Source organism: Lepisosteus platostomus, chromosome 5 (assembly GCF_059453375.1).
Source record: "Lepisosteus platostomus isolate fLepPlt1 chromosome 5, fLepPlt1.hap1, whole genome shotgun sequence".
Taxonomy (NCBI): domain Eukaryota; kingdom Metazoa; phylum Chordata; class Actinopteri; order Semionotiformes; family Lepisosteidae; genus Lepisosteus; species Lepisosteus platostomus.
In genome coordinates, this window is record NC_142615.1 from 44903778 (window position 1) to 44920856 (window position 17079).

The 17079-nt window shown below is 52.6% G+C and overlaps 4 non-coding genes and 1 pseudogene across 4 annotated transcripts; 3 read left to right on the forward strand and 2 right to left on the reverse strand.

The window, feature by feature from the left end:
• Positions 1 to 11118: 11118 nt before the first annotated feature.
• On the reverse strand, positions 11119 to 11190 carry trnad-guc (transfer RNA aspartic acid (anticodon GUC)). Its single transcript has one exon. It is a non-coding gene; the product is annotated as a tRNA-Asp (tRNA).
• Positions 11191 to 13858: 2668 nt separating this feature from the next.
• LOC148667052 (U1 spliceosomal RNA) lies at positions 13859 to 14021 on the reverse strand. The gene has a single exon (XR_015937533.1). It is a non-coding gene; the product is annotated as a U1 spliceosomal RNA (small nuclear RNA).
• Positions 14022 to 15526: 1505 nt separating this feature from the next.
• LOC148667053 (5S ribosomal RNA) lies at positions 15527 to 15645 on the forward strand. Its single transcript, XR_015938194.1, has one exon. It is a non-coding gene; the product is annotated as a 5S ribosomal RNA (ribosomal RNA).
• A 537-nt stretch (positions 15646 to 16182) lies between these two features.
• Positions 16183 to 16301, forward strand: LOC148667054 (5S ribosomal RNA; annotated as a pseudogene).
• Positions 16302 to 16837: 536 nt separating this feature from the next.
• Positions 16838 to 16956, forward strand: LOC148667055 (5S ribosomal RNA). The gene has a single exon (XR_015938195.1). It is a non-coding gene; the product is annotated as a 5S ribosomal RNA (ribosomal RNA).
• Positions 16957 to 17079: the final 123 nt, after the last annotated feature.

A 17079-nucleotide genomic window follows, 5' to 3' on the forward strand; every position in this document is an offset into this window, starting at 1 on the left:
TTTCCCTGTGCACCCTGGCACCCAAGAGGGGTCAGGACCACCACCCCGCAGTGGTGGAAGGGATCCAGATGGCAGGAGAGCAGGTTGGTGATGTAGCCCTCACTCTTAGCCCTGAGAGGTCCTCTATTAGTGAGGATCTGCTTGAGCAGCTGTCACAGGGCCACCGCCAGGTGCCCCTGGTGCAACATTCACAGGTTAGACAGGAGGTCCAGCTGGACGCTGAGACTACTGCGCTGTGGACACACCTGATCCCAGATGCCGATTCCCTCTGCTGTGACCCAGGGAACCTGCAGTCAGGTAACATTATTTCTCACAACTACCAGGTAGTGAGTGAGACTGACCTGATTGTTCCTGCCTCAACGGCAGGGTTGCCAACACACCCAGTCCCCCAGAAGGGACAGGGAATGAAAGCCGAGCCGGTTTTCTTACAGCCACCAGCTCAGTCTGTCAGTCTGAGTCTAACCAACAGTGGTTCAGCCAGGCTGGAGCTGGATGGTCAAGCCACCCGCCTGCCAGTGCAGAACACGGAAAAGTGGGGTGTCAGAATCCCTGCCTGCACTGACATGGGCCTGGTGAGTGATAGCGAGTTCAAAGACTGTGGCTATCCCAGTGCTGGGGCAGCTCCCTGAACCCCTAGCGAGGGAAGGGAGGAGCGAGCAGGTGTCCTACACCGGCCCCCAGCGAAAGACTGTAAACATGCCGATAGAGGGATTCCTAATTCAGGAAGTGTGCAGGGTGGACCTGAACAGTGAGAAGGGGGTAACAATCCCAGATCACTCAGGTGCTCCAGATGACCACTCAGCCGAGGCTCAGGCATGCTCCACCGCTGCACCGCTCCCTGCAGGGTTCCTAGAGCACAGGCATGAACAAATCGAAAAAGCAGATGCCCTGGAAACGGAGGAGCAGCATCAGCCGCTGTGTCAGATCTCCCCAGATTTCCAGGATGTTGGTGCCCAAGATGCCACAGGGCATACTGAGAAAGACACCATGTACACGCTGCACCAGCTTAGAAAGGCAACAGTCACTCAGAAGGAGATGACTGGGATCAGCCATCCGAAAAGACTTTTGGGAGGACTGATTGCTGCCACCACTGTTGCACGTTTGCTTTTTCTGGTAGGTTTGTGTGCTACTGGCACTCTCACCCTGACTGCCCCAAGAAGGCAGGTGTCAGAGATGCCAGAGGGTAGTGACAGACTGTATCAACAGCAGCAAAAGTTGGAAAGCTTAGGGGAAACCCTACAGGCAACTTCCTATGCAACAGGGTTAAACCTTATTCCCCAACCAGTGGACATGATTGTTGGTGTTATACAGTGGGTTTATGCTTGTGTGCAACAGGCCAGAATGTTGACACAAGACCTGTTAAGGGAGCTTGGTGCCACTGTAGCCAGTCTAGCCATGGCACAAATCCCAACCCACTTGATTCCACTCTTCTCAGTAGAGGAGTATGTGACATTAACCCCATCGCTCATAGCTCACCCAGAAGGCAATCCAAGATTGAATTCGGTTCCAAATCTTGAGACGGGTATGGCTACCAAAGCTATCCATTGGCTGTGTCTAAACGATTCACCAATGAAGGGTGTAAAGCTACTAATGGGCAGAGGGAGGTTAATGAACCCCATGAAGAGCAGGTGGGAAGTAAATGGCTGGTCAAAACACCACATTTAACTGTCACCATGACTTGTGACAGGCATGATACAGCTACCACAATGCAGCTACCTAATCAAACAGTTTTCCTGTAAGTTTCCGAGGAGGCCATAGTACAGCATGGTAACTTAACACTGTACGGTCTGGAACCAGACAACATAAGACCAAACTTGAGGTCGTGGATGCCTTCAGGTGCCACACTAAGGAATTGGATAGAAATCCAAGAAACAGTAAGCCCTGAAGAGGTACAGGTAGTTAGTTTGCTTTAATGGAACAAACCTCCAAACCACCCTAGCAGATACCCAACACAGGTGTTGTGGTTTATCGGGGGGCTGGGAACAGGGACTGGTGTTATTGTAACACTGCTGCCGGGTAGCTGGATCATGACTGACAGTGTACTCTGAATGATGTACTCTCACATCAAGATGTACTCTGGGTAGCATGAATGAGTCAAAGGTAGCATGTCAAAAGAAAGGAAGTGACTTCTCCCCAAATATCTACTACAGAGGTATCAGATATTGACAGTGAACTTCCTGATGTGTAATTCCTAGACTTAGATAATGTCTCCTACCGTGTTTATACATACTCCAGATGTTATTCATCCTGTTTGTATCCAATGCTGGTTCCGGTATGAATTCTCGAGGAGTAATGTAGACATTTAAGATTAATGTTCTAATGGCAAGGGACATCACTTAACTCTGTTTTGTTTTGAAGGCAACAATGCCTCGGGACCTCGTGGCCTTCAAAAAGGGGGGATATGTAGCGGCGAGGCTTAATAATAAGGCAGAATTAAGTGTTTCTGAGCTTCCCAAATGAGGCCCCATTTCTCTGTTCATCTCTGTGGTGCAGCCACAGAGAGACCATAAGTGCAGGGTGATTTAAGGTCCTGAGACAGCTCCCAAAGGGGGATGCACTTAGCTAAGCCTGGCTATCATGATCAATGGTGATACATTGGCGCCTATCTGTCTAGGGAGTGCCAGATGGACATCTGGACTGCATTCCTAAGTGTCAGGAGTAAGTGACTCATATCTCACCTTGATCAACCAATCAGGGACTGGTAGGGCCGAGTAACCCACGTGGGACTCTGATGCCCATGGAACTTTCAGCCAATCAATGAGCTGAAGTTCCTCCAGGTAAAAACAGGCAACACAGAGAGCCTGAGAGATTCAGGGAGATTCAGATTCAGCAAGATTCTGGAGAGGATTCTGTGGACTGTTCTAAAGGGAATTCAAAGGAGAATTCCAGGGCAGGACGGCCCAGGAGCAGAAGGCTCCCAAGGGCAGGACATTCTCGCAGCGTGCCTCCTGACCATCCTGAGACTCAGCCCGGACAACCACGGAACGGCCAGTGTGTCCGAGTGCCAGAACTTTCCTTTGTTCTAAGAGTCTAGAGTGGAGGTTGCCAGAGAGTAACCAGCAGCAGGCCTCGTGAACAGGTCGGAACTGTGGACAGCTGAATCACTATTCAGAACTAGCTCTTCATCAGGAACGAACCGGTCCTCTTCCTGACTTGCTGGGACCCACAGTCATCTTTTCTCCTGTGCACAAACTTTGCTAGTTAAAGCCAACAGTGAGCATCAGCAGCGCACCGTCGCAAGCCGCACAGCACAACCTGGCACGGAGCCAGAGAGCGCGGATTGGACAACAACAGCCTGCAACTGTTTCTTTGTGCTAGCAGGAGATCTGAATCCCCAGAGATTGGATGAGTATTCAACTTCAATGCATTACAGCTCGAGAATTCAATTGTTATCCCAACCAGTTGATATCAATTTAATTCCTAAGTTATGTACTTGTTTTGAGTATCTAATGTAGAAGTTATAACCAAGTTCATTTATGAAACGGTCTAAATGCATGATATACTGAACGTATGTCCTCTTGATATATGTAACTCTTTGTAACTGACTGAATATATACCTTTTGTATTCTGATAACCCTCTCGATAAGATCTGTTAGGTTTATGTGCATATTTTATGTATTAATAAATGTATCCTCGTGTATATGCCCAAACCCTACAGAACTGGTGCCTTCAGAGAGCACACTACAGGTGTCAGGGCCATACGACAGGGGTTAACGCAGAGAGTGGTGAGGCTGGGATGTCAGGGCCATACGACAGTGCTTTACGCAGATAGTGGAGGGGGTGGGATGTCAGGGCTTGATGACACTGCTTTACACAGAGAGTGGAGGGGTGGGTGTCAGGGCCATATGACAGTACTTTAGGTAGAGAGTGGCAGGGGTAGGATGTAAGGGCCAGACCATACTGCTTAACGCAGAGAATGGCGGGGGTGGGATGTCAGGGCTTGACGACACTACTTTATGCAGAGAGTGGCGGGGGTGGGTCTCAGGGCCATACGACACATCATTAGGCAGAGAGTGGCGGGGGTGGGATGTCAGGGCCTGATCATACTGCTTTACGCAGAGAGTGGCGGGGGTGGGTGTCAGGGCCATACGACAATTCTTTACGCAGAGACTGGAGGGATTGGTGTCAGGCCCATACGACAGTGCTTAACGCAGTGAGTGGCGAGGCTGGGAGGTCAGGGCCATAAGACGATGCTTTACGCAGAGAGTGGAGGGAGTGGGATGTAAGGGCCTGACCATAATGCTTTACGCAGAGAGTGGCGGGGTGGGATGTCAGGGCTTGACAACACTGTTTTATGCAGAGAGTGGCGGCGGTGGGATGTCAGGGCCATACGACACTGCTTTACGCAGAGAGTGGTGGGGGTGGGATGTCAGGGCCTGACCATACTGCTTTACGCAGAGAGTGGTGGGGGTGGGATGTCAGGGCCTGATGAGACTGCTTTACGCAGAGATTGGCGGGGGTTGGATGTCAGGGCCATACGACAGTGCTTTACGCAGATAGTGGAGGGGATGGGATGTCAGGGCTTGACGACACTGCTTTATGCAAAGAGCGGAGGGGTGGGTGTCAGGGCCATACGACACTTCTTTACGCAGAGAGTGACAGAGGTGGGATGTCAGGGCCTGACGATACTGCTTTACGCAGAGAATGGCGGTGGTTGGATGTCAGGTCTTGGCGACTGTTTTATGCAGAGAGTGGCGGGGTGGGATGTCATGATCTGACCATACTGCTTTACGCAGAGAGTGGCGGGGGTGGGATGTCAGGGCTTGATGACACTACTTTATGCAGAGAGTGGCGGGGGTGGGTCTCAGGGCCATACGACACATCATTAGGCAGAGAGTGGCGGGGGTGGGATGTCAGGGCCTGATCATACTGCTTTACGCAGAGAGTGGCGGGGGTGGGTGTCAGGGCCATACGACACTTCCTTACGCAGAGAGTGGCGGGGGTGGGATGTCAGGGCTTGACAACATTGCTTTATGCAGAGAGTGAAAGGTTGGGTGTCAGTGCCAAACGACAGTGCTTTACACTGAGAGTGGAGGGGGAGTGATGTCAGGGCCTGATGAGACTGCTTTATGCAGAGAGTGGAGTGGTGGGTGTCAGGGCCATACGACACTTCTTTACGTAGACAGTGGCGGGGGTGGGATGTCAGAGCCTGAGAACACTGCCTAACCCGGAGAGTGGTGGGGTGGGTGTCAGGGCCATATGACAGTGCTTTAGGCAGTGAGTGGCGGGAGTGGGATGTCAGGGCCTGACCATACTGCTTTACGCAGAGAGTGGCGGGGGTGGGATGTCAGGGCTTGACGACACTGCTTTATGCAGAGAGTGGAGGGGTGGGTGTCAGGGCCATTCGACACTTCTTTAGGCAGGGAGTGGCAGGGGTGGGATGTCAGAGCCTGAAAACACTGCTTAACGCAGAGAGTGGAGGGGTGCTCATCAGGGCTATACGACACTTCTTTAGGCAGGGAGTGGCAGTGGTGGGATGTCAGAGCCTGACGATACTGCTTTACGCAGATAGTGGCGGTGGTGGGATGTCAGGGCATGAAGACACTGCTTTATGCACAGAGTGGAGGGGTGGGTGTCAGAGCCTTACGACAATTCTTTATGCAGAGAGTGGAGGGATTGGTTTCAGGGCCATACGACAGTGCTTTACGCAGAGAGTGGAGGGGTGGGTGTCAGGGCCATATGACAGTGCTTTAGGTAGTGAGTGGCGGGAGTGGGATGTCAGGGCCTGATCATACTGCTTTACGCAGAGAGTGGCGGGGGTGGGATGTCAGGGCTTGACGACACTGCTTTATGCAGAGAGTGGAGGGGTGCTCATCAGGGCTATACGACACTTCTTTAGGCAGGGAGTGGCAGTGGTGGGATGTCAGAGCCTGACGATACTGCTTTACGGAGAGAGTGGCGGGGGTGGGATGTCAGGGCCTGATGAGACTGTTTTATGCAGAGATTGGAGGGGTGGGTGTCAGGGCCATACAGCACTTCTTTACATAGACAGTGGTCGGGTGGGATGTCAGAGCCTGAGAACATTGCTTAACGCAGAGAGTGGAGGGGTGGGTGTCAGGGCCATACGACAGTGCTTTACGCAGAGATTGGCAGGGGTGGGATGTCAGGGCCTGACGATACTGCTATACGCAGAGAGTGGAAGGGGTTGGATGTCAGGGCCATACGACAGTGCTTTACGCAGAGAGTGGCGGGGGTGGGATGTCAGGGCCTGATGAGACTTCTTTATGCAGAGAGTGGAAGGGTGGGTGTCAGGGCCATACGACAGGGGTTAACGCAGAGAGTGGAGGGGATGGGATGTCAGGGCCTGACGATACTGCTTTACACAGAGAGTGGTGGTGTTGGGATGTCAGGGCCTCACGAGACTGCATTATGCATAGAGTTGAGGGGTGGGTGTCAGGGCCTGACAATACTGCTTATCGTAGAGAGTGGCGGGGGTTAGATGTTAGGGCCATACGACATTTCTTTACACAGAGAGTGGCGAGTGTGGGATGTCAGGGCCTGATGATACTGCTTTACGCAGAGAGTGGCGGGGGTGGGATTTCAGGGCATAAAGACACTGCTTCATGCAGAGAGTGGATGGGTCGGTGTCAGGTCATACGACAGTGCTTAACGCAATGAGCGGCGAGGCTGGGATGTCAGGGCCATACGACAGTGCTTTACGCAGAGAGTGGAGGGGGTGGGATGTCAGGGCCTGACAACACTGCTTAACGCAGAGAGTGGAGGGGTGGGTGTCAGGGCAATATGACAGTGCTTTAGGCAGAGAGTGGCGGGGGTAGGATGTCAGGGCCTGACCGTACTGCTTTACGCAGAGAGTGGCGGGGGTGGGATGTCAGGGCCTGATGAGAATGCTTTATGCAGAGAGTGGAGGGGTGGGTGTCAGGGCCATACGACAGGGGTTAACGCAGAGAGTGGCGGGTTTTTGATGTCAGAGCCTGACAGCACTGCTTAATGCAGAGAGTGGAGGGGTGCGTATCAGGGTCATACGACACTTCTTTTCGCAGAGAGTGGCAGGGGTGGGTATCAGGGCCATACGAAAGTGCTTAACACAGTGAGCGGCGAGGCTGGGATGTCAGGGCCATACGACAGTGCTTTACGCAGAGAGTGGCGGGGGTGGGATGTCAGGGCTATACGACACTTATTTATTCAGAGAGTGGCGGGGGTTGGATGTCAGGGTGTGACGATACTGCTTTACGCAGAGAGTGGCGGGGGTGGGATGTCAGTGTTTGACAACACTGCTTTATGCAGAGAGTGGAGGGGTGGTTGTCATGGCCATACGACACTTATTTACGCAGAGAGTGACAGGGCTTGGATGTCAGGCCCTGACGATACTGCTTTACGCAGAGAATGCCGGGGGTTGGATGTCAGGGCCACACGACAGGAGTTAACACAGAGAGTGGCGGGGGTGGGATGTCAGGGCATGAAGACACCGGTTTATGCAGAGAATGGAGGGGTGGGTATCAGGGCCATACGAAAGTGCTTAACACAGTGAGCGGCGAGGCTGGGATGTCAGGGCCATACGACAGTGCTTTACGCAGAGAGTGGCGGGGGTGGGATGTCAGGGCCTGACGAGACTGCTTAATGCAGAGAGTGGAGGGGTGGGTGTCAGGGCAATACGACACTTATTTATTTAGAGAGTGGCGGGGGTTGGATGTCATGGCGTGACGATACTGCTTTACGCAGAGAGTGGCGGGGGTGGGATGTCAGGGCATGAAGAGACCGGTTTATGCAGAGAATGGAGGGGTGGGTATCAGGGCCATACGACAATTCTTTACGGAGAGAGTGGCATGGGTGGGATGTCAGAGCCTGACGATACTGCTTTACGCAGATAGTGGCGGGGGTGGGATGTCAGGGCTTGACGACACTGCTTTATGCAGAGAGTGGAGAGGTGGGTGCCAGGGCCATACGACAGTGCTTAACGCAGTGAGTGGTGAGGCTGTGATGTCAGGGCCATACGACAGTGCTTTACGGAGAGAGTGGAGGGGGTGGGATGTCAGGGCCTGACAACATTGCTTAACGCAGAGAGTGGAGGGGTGAGTGTCAGGGCCATACGACACCTTTTTTCGCAGAGAATGGCAGGGGTGGGATGTCAGAGCCTGACGATACTGCTTTACGCAGATAGTGGCGGGGGTGGGATGTCAGGGCTTGACGACACTGCTTTATGCAGAGAGTGGAGAGGTGGGTGTCAGGGCCATACGACAGTGCTTAACGCAGTGAGCGGTGAGGCTGTGATGTCAGGGCCATACGACAGTGCTTTACGGAGAGAATGGCGGGGGTAGGATGTCATGGCATAAAGACACTGCTTCATGCAGAGAGTGGATGGGTGGGTGTCAGGTCATACGACAGTGCTTAACGCAGTGAGTGGCGAGGCTGGGATGTCAGGGCCATACGACACTTCTTTTCGCAGAGAGTGGCAGGGGTGGGATGTCAGGGCATAAAGACACTGCTTCATGCAGAGAGTGGAGGGGTGGGTGTAAGGCCTGACAACACTGCTTAAAGCAGAGAGTGGAGGGGTGAGTTTTAGGGCCATATTACAGTGCTTTAGGCAGAGAGTGGCGTAGGTGGGATGTCAGAGCCTGACCATACTACTTTACGCAGAGAGTGGCGGGGGTGGGATGTCAGGGCCTGATGAGACTGCTATATGCAAAGTGTGCAGGGGTGGGTGTCAGGGCCATACGACAGGGGTTAACGCAGAGAGTGGCAGGGGTGGGATGTCAGGGCATAAAGACACTGCTTCATGCAGAGAGTGGCGGGGGTGGGATATCAGGGCCTGACGATACTGCTTTACGCTGATAGTGGCGGCATTGGGATGTCAGGGCTTGACGACACTGCTTTATGCAGAGAGTGGAGGGGTCGGTGTCAGGGCCATACGGCACTTCTTTACGCAGAGAGTGGCGGGGGTGGGATGTCAGGGCCTGATGATACTGCTTTATGCAGAGAGTGGAGGGGTGGGTGTCAGGGCCATACGATACTTCTTTACGCAGAGAGTGGCGGTGGTTGGATGTCAGGGCAATATGACAGTGATTTACGCAGAGAGTGGCGGGGGTGGGATGTCAGGGCCTGTTGAGACTGCTTTGTGCAGAGAGTGGAGGGGTGGGTGTCAGGGCCATATGACAGGAGTTAACGCAGAGAGTGGCGGGGGTTAGATGTCAGGGCCTGACGATACTGCTTTACGCAGAGAGTGGCGGGGGTGGGATGTCAGGGCCTGACGATACTGCTTTATGCAGAGAGTGGAGGGGTGGGTGTCAGGGCCATACGACAGTGCTTTACGGAGAGAGTAGAGGGGGTGGGATGTCAGGGCCTGACAACACTGCTTAACGCAGAGAGTGGAGGGGTGGGTGTCAGGGCCATACGACAGTGCTTTAGGCAGAGAGTGGCGTGGGTGGGATGTCAGGGCCTGACGATACTGCTTTTCAGAGAGAGTGGAGGGGGTGCGATGTCAGGGTCGTAATTCACTGCTTTATGCTGAGAGTGGCGGGGGTGGGATGTCAGGGCCAAACGACATTGCTTTACACAGCGAGTAGCGGGGGTGGGATGTCAAGGCCTGAAGGTACTGCTTTACGCAGAGAGTGGCGGGGTTGGGATGACAAGACCTGACGATACTTCTTTACGCAGAGAGTGGCGGGGGTGGGATGTCAGGGCTTGACGACACTGGTTTACGCAGAGAGTGGCGGGGGTGGGATGTCAGGGCTTGACGACACTACTTTATGCAGAGAGTGGAGGGGTGGTTGCCAGGGCCATATGAAACTTCTTTACGTAGAGAGTGGCGGGGGTGGGATGTAAGGGCCTGACGATATTTCTTTACGCAGAGAGTGGTGGGGGTGGGATGTCAGGGCCTGGAGATACTGCTTTTCACAGAGAGCGGTGGAGGTAGGATGTCATGGTTATACGACAGTGCTTTCCACTGAGAGTGGTGGGGGTGGGATGTCATGGCCATAAGACACTGCTTTATGCAGAGAGTTGAGGGATTGATGTCAGGGCCATACGACAGTGCTCCACTGAGGCCTCTGCTTGAATTTGTACTCCTCCTCTCTCTCCCTATCTCTACCTCTCCCTCTCTCTACCTCTCTCCCTACCTCTCCCTTTTCCCTTCCCTACCTCTCTCCCTACCTCTACCTCTCCCTCTCTGTGGGGCCAGCAGTACCCCCTGCTGGCCCCACAGAGCGGGAGAGGTAGAGGTAGGGAGAGAGAGGGAGGAGGAGTACAAATTCAAAAAGGAGAAAATCCACAACATAACACAACACAGGCGTCGGCATGCGTGGGCTACAAAAGGAACAAGTAAAATGTTTCTTCTGGGCTGAAAAGAGAAGGAAGGAAAACAAACCGTTGCGGCGCTACGACACGAAGACGCCGAGCCAGTTGAGCACAGCAAACCCAACCTGTTCTCACAAGTTGCTTGCGCTTCAGGCGAAATAAAAGCTGCTGAGCTAAATCAGGAAAGCGGTAACTATTAGGACTGCTCACTGTTCCTCAGTCTGGGACAGGAGATCACACACTGTATTATTATTATTGAGAGACAGGCTCACTTTCTGTTCCTCAAGCTGGGACAGTGGATCACACACTATATTATTATTACTGAGAGACAGGCTCACTTTCTGTTTCCCAGACTGGAACAGGAGATCACACACTGTATTATTATTATTGAGAGACAGGCTCACTGTCTGTTCCCCAAGCTGGGACAAGAGATCACGCACTGTATTATTATTGAGAGACATCGCTCTCTCCGACCCCCGGCATCGTGTCCCGACCCACCGTGCTGGAAGCCGACGCGTGCTGTGATTCCTTTACGGAGCAGAAATGACAACCGAGGAGCCGAGAGATCATTTCAGCATTTCGCGTCTGAACGGAAAACACAGACGACCAACTCGGAATGACTTGCCTTTGACGCTTATCAAAGCGTTCTTTGTGCATCGAACAGACCCACTCACCTCTTAGTGTGGCGGGATCTGCACAGTGCATGTCGTAGCGCTTCCTGCTTTCACTTCAATGTGCTTCCTGAAGTCGAGTCGTGTGCCGTGCGGAGGCTCCGAAAGCGAGAGCAATGAAAAGGTGCACGACGCTGTGTTAGAAAACAGAGAAGTGAAAGGCAGTCCTTTCTCTAAGGAGGTAAGAGAAAAGCTACTCCCCGTCGGGGAATCGAACCCCGGTCTCCCGCGTGACAGGCGGGGATACTTGCCACTATACTAACGAGGAAGACATCGCATGCTCCGACCCCCGGCATCGTGTCCCGACCCAGCGTGCTGGAAGGCGACGCGTGCTGTGATTCCTTTACGGAGCAGAAATGACAACCGAGGAGACGAGAGAAAATTTCAGCATTTCGCGTCTGAACGGAAAACACAGACGACCAACTCGGAATGACTTGCCTTTGACGCTTTTCAAAGCCTTCTTTGTGGACGACGACTGCACCACCTAGCAGATACAAATGGGTTGTACAACTTTGAACTAGCAAATGGAAGAGGGCTAAGCCCCCTCTCTTTTAGCCCAGGTTCGATCTGTCTCCCAGAATCACCAGGGCGCACGCACACACACACACCCGTGCCGTTGAAGTGCTCTGCTTCATTTCTAAGGGCAACTCAACATTCACTCCTACCCCGAGTGCAGAAAAGACAGCGTCCGCAGCAACAACACCTCAGGTCTCTGCACAGGAGCTAAGCTGCCCCCATCTCCTCTGCTCTGCGGCTCCTGCGGAGTGGAGTCCTGCCTGGAGCCGTGTTTGCAGGCGGCGGCTCCCCGCGCCCTGTCTGTGCGTCGTGTCCAAGAGCTCCTGGGAGGAAGAGAGAGCCCTCCCACTCGGGGGCTTTTCCACGGTCTGTGTGAGGAGGGGCGGGTGTGTCCAGTAGCTTATCGAGCGGAAGCCTGGGGCGGCGGAGAGCTGTGATCGTGCAGACCTTGAGGTGTCACCTCTTTGTCTGCTTTCCCGCCCCCCCTCCGCCCAAGCTCTGCTCCAAAGTAGCCCGGCAACCCCTCACACCTGCACGTGTCACAACCTAAGGTGCGGTCATGAGACACCCATAGGGTGTCGTTCTGTTCTTGCTAATTGTTTCCTGCCCGTCGCAGGCAGGAGTCCATGCGAGGAAGATGCGCTGGACAGAGCTCAGAGGGCGCACCTGGGTGGCTTTCCTTCAGAGTGACGTTCCTGCAACACTCTCCCGCTACTCTTGGTGCGCTCATGCCGCAACACAGGAAGGCTGGAGCAGGTGGCTGTGGGCTCTCCGCACCGCCAAAATAGCTCAGTTGGGAGAGCGTTAGACTGAAGATCTACAGGTCCCTGGTTTGATCCCGGGTTTCGGCATTTTGTTTCATCGCGCCCTTTGTTCCTCTCTCCAGCGCCCCCTGCCTAAAGTGACGCGTCCCTTTCTCAGCCCGAAACACAAGCAAGACACCAGCAACAGTCCCTGCAGGTTTCCGTAGTGTAGCGGCTATCACGTTCGCCTAACACACGAAAGGTCCCCGGTTCGAGACCGGGCGGAAACAGCCTCGTTTTGCACGCTCCTGTACTTCACAGAGGTCTTGAACGACCGGTCATTTGTTCCCAATGTATTTCCGGTGCCTTCGTGCACTCTTGTACCAAACGCACGTTCCTTCTGTACGTGGAGCCGATCATTTGCAATTGGGCTGTGCCGACAGACCAGGACGAGCTCTGTCGGCTCAAAAGCAGCGCAGGACCTGCAAGAACAACAGAAAGATTAGCATCCAGCGGGGGCCTCTTAGTGAGCCCAAGATCTCATCAAGAATCGGCTCCAGCAACAGGGCTGGGCGCATTGTTCCATTCTCCGACCACTCTCGGTGTAAACAAGTCCCTCCTGGTCTCTGCTTGAAATGCACTTTCCTGCATTTGCTTTGGTGTAACTGGCTTCTCCTGCATGGGCGAATGTGAAGAAGATCCTTAGTAAGTCATTGAAGAAAACCAAGAGGAGGTCGGAGTGGCCTCTGTCGTTCATCAACGATCCAGTCAGGCAGTACTCCTCCTATTCTGCCAGTATGCGGATTCGAACCGGGGTTGTTGCGGCCACAACACAAATTCTGAGCACTATACGATCACAGCGAGTTACCGAGACATACACGGCCAGTAGGAAAGGATGTACTCTCTTTGTGTGACACTAGTCGGAAAAGTCCTGACACTGCATTTCAACTGAGCCCTAGTATACATCAACCCTTCGACACTCTGAGTGCCAACTCTCTTGTGTGTTTTCTCCATCAAGCAGGTCATGAAGGCAGCAATTACAGTTTGCTTACATGACGCACGCACAACATGGCTGTATGCTCCCATATGGTCTAGCGGTTACGATACCTGATCTTCACCCAGGTGGCCTGGTTTCAGCTCCTTGTATGAGAACGTGTCAGTTTTGCCTCCTGCTTTCCAAAGATCAGCACCATGTTTTACGCCTCCCCCGAATATCGAAGCTGCCTCTAAATCAGCAAATGAAGATGAGTCGATAAACCACTTGTTTTTCGTATAACTATACATATATTCATTTATTACTGATTTCATTCATTGAGCACGGATACAATAGAGGTACAGCCATTCACTGTTTGACATGTCTGCACTGGTACAGAACCTAGCAATCAGAAAACGGGTGAAACTGTCTTGAGAATTAGCATACAGTACCGAAGCCCCCATGACCAAATAAAGGCTAACCTCGATAATCAGCCTAAATAATGCAGACAACAGCAAAACGACTGACTTTGAAAAGGGAATGAATGTTCGGAAGGAGTAGTGTAACCAGCTTGAAATGCTTCTCCGGACCTCTAACTAAAAGAAACCGGGAACCAGCAGTGGCATCGACTCCTTTCGAACTGGGATCCTATCGCAGCTCGTGGTGTCCTAACTCTTCCGTATCTGATATTGGACCAAGCACATCAGGAGAGAGCGCGAACGCAGTCCCCCACTACCAGAAATTATGCAGTCGAGATTCCCACATTTGGGGAATTCGCAGGGGTCAGCACAGCCGGAGTGCAATGGCCGAGCCTCGCCCTGGGTGAATCGATTTTTTAAGAACTTTATTTTCTTTTCACAAAAGAATACAGGACATCACAAATTAGAAAGCTTTACATTAATATACATACTTAAAACAGTATATATGATCACATCTCATTACATTTTGACACGGTACCAGTTACATAGCAACAATTTCTTTTTTTCTGGTGTAAATCACATTCTTTACTTAAACATGATAATGTTTTTCACAGTTTCTTGAGATATTGACCTATGCTCTCTATTTCCCACAGATTTCTGCTTCCTCCCTCCTTTCTCTCCACAGATCTCTGAGGTAATAGTTCTCTTGGGTGATGAACAGGGCCAGGCTACCTGCTGCCTTGACTGGGACCTCGATGCCTTTGAACAGCCCCATGTTCCTCACTCTCCACAGAGCGTCTTTCCCACTGTTCACCACGGCCCAGATCCTGTCAAACACGTCAGGAGGAAGTTTGACAGGAGAGATGCCGTTGTAGCGGCAATGCTTGTTAATAAGACAGAATTAAGTGGTGGTATGCTGTCCTAAATGAGGCCCCATCTCACCTTCCATCTCTGTGGTGCAGCCACAGAGAAAGTATTCATGCAGGCTGATTTAAGATGTTTTCTTTTGATAAGGGACAGCTCCCAGATGGGGATGCACTTAGCTAAGCCTGGCTATCATGATCAATGGTCATCCATTGGCGCCTATCTGTCTAGGGAGTGCCAAATGGACATCTGGACTGCATTCCTAAGTGTCAAGAGTAAGTGACTCATATCTCACCTTGATCAACCAATCAGGGACTGGCAGGGCGTGGTAATACCACGTGGGTCTCCAATGCCTGCCAAACTCTCAACCAATCAGCACACATCTGTGTCTTGGTCAAAAAGTGAGCGCAAGCTCAGATCGGGGCTCTCCTTGGCCATTGTCGCACATCCTCAGAGACAATCATGTGACAACTGCTGTTGTCTGCAAAGGGACTTGGACTTTGTTATAAGCGCAAGGCCGAGGATCCCGTACGTACTCAGAATTCAGAAAGCTTTTAAGCGCAGGAGGCGCCCTATCCCCGCTCGCTCGCTCATTCCCCTGTTCACACGTGCAGTGCGGCTTGTCCGTCTGTTTATTTGTCAGCTTTGGCGAGACACGGGTACTTGTGTATTAGCGTGAGCGTTTTTTATTCTGATCAGCAACAGTTTTACAAGTCCGCAAAGGATCGAGGAAAGGTTTATCGCCAGCTGAAAAGAGACACAGCGCTTCGGCTGTGGAGACTTGTTTGGCTGGCGTTCGGAGAGTCGCGTTTTTCAGAATTGTATTGAGATCGTTTTCCACAGAGCTCAGATGTCAAAGCACAGCAGCAGCTCTCCACAGCGATCCTCTATAGCGCCCTTTCTCCCGCAGCTCCGTCCTCATTGGAAGGAAGCAAGAGTGAAAGGCTGAAGTGAAATAGAGCGGGACGAAGGCAGTGAAGAGAGAGAACGTGGGAAGAAGAGAAAAACGCAAGGGAAAAAAAGCAGCGTCGTAAAAGAGGTGACGGAGCTGTCCTCTCAATAAGAAGGGTGCCAGCGAGCCTTGCTCTCGCTTATGGCCACACCCCCTTGAGCACGCCTGATCTCGTCTGATCTCGGAAGCTAAACAGGGATGGGCCTGGTTAGTACTTGGATGGGAGACCGCCTGGGAATACCAGGTGCTGTAAGCTTTTAAGCGCAGGAGGCGCCCTATCCCCGCTCGCTCGCTCATTCCCCTGTTCACACGTGCAGTGCGGCTTGTCCGTCTGTTTGTTTGTCAGCTTTGGCGAGACACGGGTGCTTGTGTATTAGCGTGAGCGTTTTTTATTCTGATCAGGAACAGTTTTACAAGTCCGCAAAGGATCGAGGAAAGGTTTATCGCCAGCTGAAAAGAGACACAGCGCTTCGGCTGTGGAGACTTGTTCGGCTGGCGTTCGGAGAGTCGCGTTTTTCAGAATTGTATTGAGATCGTTTTCCACAGAGCTCAGATGTCAAAGCACAGCAGCAGCTCTCCACAGCGATCCTCTATAGCGCCCTTTCTCCCGCAGCACCGTCCTCATTGGAAGGAAGCAAGAGTGAAAGGCTGAAGTGAAATAGAGCGGGGACGAAGGCAGTGAAGAGAGAGAACGTGGGAAGAAGAGAAAAACGCAAGGGAAAAAAAGCAGCGTCGTAAAAGAGGTGACGGAGCTGTCCTCTCAATAAGAAGGGTGCCAGCGAACCTTGCTCTCGCTTATGGCCACACCCCCTTGAGCACGCCTGATCTCGTCTGATCTCGGAAGCTAAACAGGGATGGGCCTGGTTAGTACTTGGATGGGAGACCGCCTGGGAATACCAGGTGTTGTAAGCTTTTAAGCGCAGGAGGCGCCCTATCCCCGCTCGCTCGCTCATTCCCCTGTTCACACGTGCAGTGCGGCTTGTCCGTCTGTTTATTTGTCAGCTTTGGCGAGACACGGGTACTTGTGTATTAGCGTGAGCGTTTTTTATTCTGATCAGCAACAGTTTTACAAGTCCGCAAAGGATCGAGGAAAGGTTTATCGCCAGCTGAAAAGAGACACAGCGCGTCGGCTGTGGAGACTTGTTTGGCTGGCGTTCGGAGAGTCGCGTTTTTCAGAATTGTATTGAGATCGTTTTCCACAGAGCTCAGATGTCAAAGCACAGCAGCAGCTCTCCACAGCGATCCTCTATAGCGCCCTTTCTCCCGCAGCTCCGTCCTCATTGGAAGGAAGCAAGAGTGAAAGGCTGAAGTGAAATAGAGCGGGACGAAGGCAGTGAAGAGAGAGAACGTGGGAAGAAGAGAAAAACGCAAGGGAAAAAAAGCAGCGTCGTAAAAGAGGTGACGGAGCTGTCCTCTCAATAAGAAGGGTGCCAGCGAGCCTTGCTCTCGCTTATGGCCACACCCCCTTGAGCACGCCTGATCTCGTCTGATCTCGGAAGCTAAACAGGGATGGGCCTGGTTAGTACTTGGATGGGAGACCGCCTGGGAATACCAGGTGCTGTAAGCTTTTAAGCGCAGGAGGCGCCCTATCCCCGCTCGCTCGCTCATTCCCCTGTTCACACGTGCAGTGCGGCTTGTCCGTCTGTTTGTTTGTCAGCTTTGGCGAGACACGGGTGCTTGTGTATTAGCG